This window comes from Manacus candei, unplaced genomic scaffold, assembly GCF_025592945.1.
Source record: "Manacus candei isolate 608988 ecotype Guabito, Panama unplaced genomic scaffold, ASM2559294v1 h1tg000056l, whole genome shotgun sequence".
NCBI classification, from domain to species: domain Eukaryota; kingdom Metazoa; phylum Chordata; class Aves; order Passeriformes; family Pipridae; genus Manacus; species Manacus candei.
The window spans coordinates 9,231,878-9,236,908 of record NW_026138104.1 but is presented as its reverse complement, the minus strand read 5'-3'; the positions used below and the strand labels follow the sequence as shown (position 1 = coordinate 9,236,908).

General features: G+C 42.0%; 1 long non-coding RNA gene across 1 annotated transcript; it reads left to right on the top strand.

Moving 5' to 3' along the window:
• The first annotated feature begins 564 nt into the window (after nucleotides 1–564).
• On the top strand, nucleotides 565–1,857 carry LOC127477735 (uncharacterized). The gene is made up of 3 exons (XR_007907019.1): nucleotides 565–800; nucleotides 958–1,065; nucleotides 1,745–1,857. It is a non-coding gene; the product is annotated as an uncharacterized LOC127477735 (long non-coding RNA).
• Nucleotides 1,858–5,031: the final 3,174 nt, after the last annotated feature.

The window sequence follows — 5,031 nt, the reverse complement described above, 5'->3', positions numbered from 1 at the left end:
ACCACATTACGTCCCTACCTGGCTTAAAGGACCACCCCTAGGGTATCTTCAAATTTACTAGCTACAGCCCTATTCTACCTCCGCAAGAAAATGACCTCTGTGAAGCAATCAACTTTTTGCTGGTCCCCTGAGCAGTCAAGAAGGCAATTTACACTGCAGTTCATTCCTGCTACCTTCATAAAGAAAAAAAAAAAGAGAAGGAAAAAACCCCTGCTCACTCCCAGCTACAAAACCAGTGGGGCAAAAATGCAGTTCAGCTGTATGGTGGTACCTATAAAACCAACTATCTTAGATGTAAGTTTGGTTTGGGGTTAGGAATTTTTTTCCTTTATAGTGAAAGAACTAGGAGTAATAGTCATAAATTCTTTCATTGAGTTTCCTGGGGTCTGAAAGACATCTGGGAGGATTATGGGAGGAATACAGTGTTCTGTAGCTGTTCTTGGAGCAGCCTTGATTTATGTCTCCATCTATAACTGCTGCAGTTCACCTGAAGCAGACACCAAAACCATCCCTGGAGCTGAGTGATGATGATGTCATAGTCCAGCAGCCAAACTCCATGCTGGGAGAGGCCATGGTCTGCTTTACCTTTCCCTTCCTTTGAAGGAGCCCACTTTATCGTTTCCTAGCCCTGGGATGCAAGCCCCGTAGCCCCACTGTTACCTCTGTGGGACATGACTGTGGTTCAATCACACTTGGGAGCAAAGGTGGCAGTAGAGAAGTGCCCTGCTACCAGGGCGGAGGGCTGCCCTTCCTAGGACAAGAAGCACCACCAGTCCCTGTTGCAAAGTATCATGGAGAGGGTGAGCAAGGAGGACACAGTAACACAGCTGTGCCTTATAGCAGTGATGTGCTTTCTTATCCCTTCTCCTAATTTGGCTCTTTCCAAACTGCAGCCTAATGATGCTATCAGAGAAACCTTATCATAGTTTTGTTGAAAAGCAGTCCTATATTAAACAGGGATCCTGGAAAATGTTGAAGAGGGGGAGAAGGATTCATCGGCACAGACAGACACATTTTTGCAGAGGCAGATGACCAGTTCTCCACAAAGCGTCCAGAGCTTTCATGGTATTCCCAATTAGCCTTCATGCCTCTAGCTGACTTCCCATAAAAATGCTGAAGGGTCTTTGATCTCAGAGTACATGTCCTTATGAGAAGGGGAGGGGTAAAATTGCAGAGGTCGGACAAACACTTGACAGCAGTTACTGCAGCTCCTCAGACCCCGGACAGCCTCTGTGGTCCTGTGCCAAAGATTGCAGATTTGGTTTGGTCAGTCCAGAGTTGAAAAGGCAGAGCAGAGCTGCTCAGGTCAAATCAGATGCTTAACTCTGTTTACATTTTGTGATGGGTGGGGAAGTTCAGTAAAAATTAGGATAAAAAAGAACAGCAGAAAAGAAAGACTAATGGGAAATTACATACTGAAAGTGTCAGCCTCCCTGTGTCACAACATCTGAGTTTGGATATCAGTCAATGGCTGAGGCAGTTTCCCAACTCAGCCTACTCAAATTATCTAGAAGTGGCAAAAAATTTGAAAGTTCTGTTTCCTTGGAACACACTATATCCCCAGCTTTGTGGCCAACACACATAGCACAGCTTTTGTATCTTACAATCTATTACTTTGTCTGATGCTAGAACAGAGTTCATACCCTGGAGGGATGAAACTAGTCCAAATGATAACAACTTAAATGGCACTAAAAATTAAAAAAAAAATGTTCATAGAGATATTCTTTACTTATGTGTCTCACAGAAATTCCTCTGTGAGAAAAGAATTTCAGGCTGTAATGGAGGAGTCAGATCTCTACTGGTTCCAGCCTTCTCATTGACTCAATGCTTATGGAGCATGCATATAATGGTTTTTCCCCTGAGAAATCAAACTTATCCTAAAATGCCATGGAATTAAAGGGATGGATTCCCCTCCTGCTTACCTCTGCCAGAACACCCCTCATGTTAACAGCTCTCTGCAGCAAAAATAAAACAAACTGTCCACTATCATCCTAACTGTATGAAAGAGAAAGAGCTTTTCTGTGCATTGGGGCTTATTATTATCTAAAGCACTGGAGTTATTCTGGAAAAAGAAATGAGGCATTGAAAATCTAAGTGGAGGCCTGAATAAATAATTTGAGGCTGATATGAAGGCTCATGTAAACTGAGCAATGTATATCTGAAAAAGTGGTGGTTTGGTTCCCCTCCACCAACCCACCTCTCAGGAAGGGATACATGCCAAAATACTGACACCAGGTACTTAGAAGCAAAAGGAGCATGCTGCAAATGGAAACCTGTAGGCAGCAGATAGTGCACAGTAGACTTTATTGTCTACTAGCTAGGAGCCAGAAGAATTAAATGTATAAACAGAAGCAATAACCTGGTGATGGGCAACACCCCAGAAGTTCAGTCTGGAGACAATATCCCAGGTTATTTGAAAAATCTTCCCTGGAGCTGGGGTGGTAATCTCTTCTGAGCAAACATTTCTAGTAAACACAGACCTTCCTGGGCTGGACTCTGCAGGAGCTCTGCCAAGGAGACCACTCCTTTTTGTCTCAATGCAACTCCTTTCATGGGGAGTGCAGTCCAGGGACAGATGCTCAGCTCTCTGTAGAGCCCCCCTTGTGCAGACGATTCACCATGTGACTATCTGGTAGCTCAGATGAACATGGAAGACAGGAAAATGCCACTGAGTCCCAGTAAACAGATCAATTTGCAGAAAGGATGAGTAACCATTAACCTCTTTTCTTGAAAGGAAAGAAGTGGAAAGCTGGAGCAGCTGGGGGCTGTGATAGAGAGGGTGCAACAGAAAATCACTAAAGACTTTATTCCCAGTTGTCTCTGCTTTATGTGTCCCCATGTCGTGAGGTGTGGAAATACTGGGATCATTTGCATGACAGGAGGAAGAAGAGGCAGACAGAATAGCTGCCATGTAGGAGGTATATTTCAAGACCGGTTTGTCAAATACGTTTTGCATATACATTTAGCCACAGACAAAAGGAAGTAATTCATTCGCCAATTCCTGTGGTGAAAATTACTTCAAGACTTATTCCATGCCCATGTGCCAAGCACACTCCTGATACAAATCCTACAGTTACACACCCAAACACACACATGAGCACACGCGCTCCCACATGCAGAGAGATCCCATCAGTGGCACTAAATAACTTATGAAAATGGTTAGTTATGTTTTATCTGGAACAAAAATTAAGTCTGGATGTGAAAAGACAATCAAAAAAGCCATCATGTTGAGACTCTTGAAATAGGAAACATCTGTCTGGGGAGAAGGCACTGCCTGCCCTGACACTGAGCCATGGTGCAAGGAACTGTGTGCCCGAAACATGACTCTCTGCAGAGGGTTGGGGACACAAGTCACCTCACCTGACTTTGTATTTTCTCATCCTTATCATCCTGGAATACTATACATCCATGAGTATTTGTACAGTGCTCTGCATGCTCCACCAGCACTATCATGCCCAACAGAAACAGAAAGATGGCTGAAAATGAGAAGGCTCAGGGTAGTTATTTGGGAGCTCCATCAACAAAATCATTATTCAGCATGGGAAGTGGTTATGATGTTTGGCTGTGGTGACACATTTGAGCTCATGGGAGCTGGGGCTTCCAGGTAGGCTACAAAGAAATCTGGTCTGCAATGAATGTGTCTTCAGTTCATCATAGGCAGTGGAAGAAATGGTTCATCTGAAATCCATGAGATTTGGAAGGCCCTCATCTGAAACACAGGCTTGTCAGAATCTATTTTCCAGAGGTTCAAAGAACATAAAAAAACAAACAAACAAAAAAACCAAAACCAAAAAAAAAAAAAAAAAAAAAAAAAAAAAAAAAAACAAAACAACAACAAAAAAAAAAACAAACAAAAAAAGACAAACAAAAAAAGCATACAGCATAAGCAAAGGAACAAGAACATGAGAGAGAGCAGAAAGGGGAAATCTTGTGCTGAAGGAAATGGACAAGTTGTATTTTTGGCTCTATGTTTCACTGTAGAAAGGAAACACAACATAATGGACACACTAGTGCTCCAAAAACCACATCTCAGAGATACCATTAGCTCAGGAGGTTCACAGCATACATAAGCTGAAAAAGACAAATATATACTTTGTGTAATCACAGTCTGAGTAAAGACTGCAGAGACCATTACCACACCAGAAGGATAACTCAGCCAACCACAGTCTCATAGGTTATAAAAAACTGCATTCAAGAAAGTCAAATAGGCTCCACAGAGCTTTTGAGATGATAGAAATTACAGGAAAGCAAAAGCATTTCTGAACTGAAGGGACAAATCCTGACCCACCAGTCCTACAGAATAGCGTAAGCTATGCATAATTATCTGAGGACAGAGACATAAAGAACAAGAAAATAAGGCTGTTTAAAGCCAATAATTGTTTCCTATGCTTTCACAGAGCTGTGCTGAATAAAATGCATTTGTTACATTATGACCGTGGGTCACAGAAACCATAGCAAGGGAGGAAAATGCAGGAAGATTATATGTTGCAAGGAGACATAGCTGCACTAAAGATGAACATAAAAAGCAAAACTGAATAGAGATCTAGAATTTCTAAATTACCCTTGGCCCAAATGTCTGGCTTACCACTGAAATAGTATAATTATAAAGCTGGCATAAAAAACAGGACATGGATCTAGTTACTAATTTCTTACTAGCAATAGCAGCAAAACAGTTTCTGCCAGTAGCGGGTCTCTTGACAAAAACCTTGTGTCTTCTACACGATGTGACCTATAGGGAAAACTGTTTTTAATCAGGCAAATCTATAAATGGTATGCAGTTGTGGTTGGTCTTCTCAGATGTCAAAAGGAACAGAGGAGAAAGTGGAGGAAAGGGAGGGGGGGATATTCACTGTGATTTCTCATTTAACACTTCACTTTCTCTGAAATGCACAGTGGAATTTTGCAGATTTAGGAGGTTGATTTTGTCATGCAGGCCAGTGATGGCAACAGTGTCACCACACAAGCCAGGTGAAAAAAATAAGTTAAAAAAACCCCCAAAACTCTTTCTAGTAGTATTGTTTTAACCTGTGT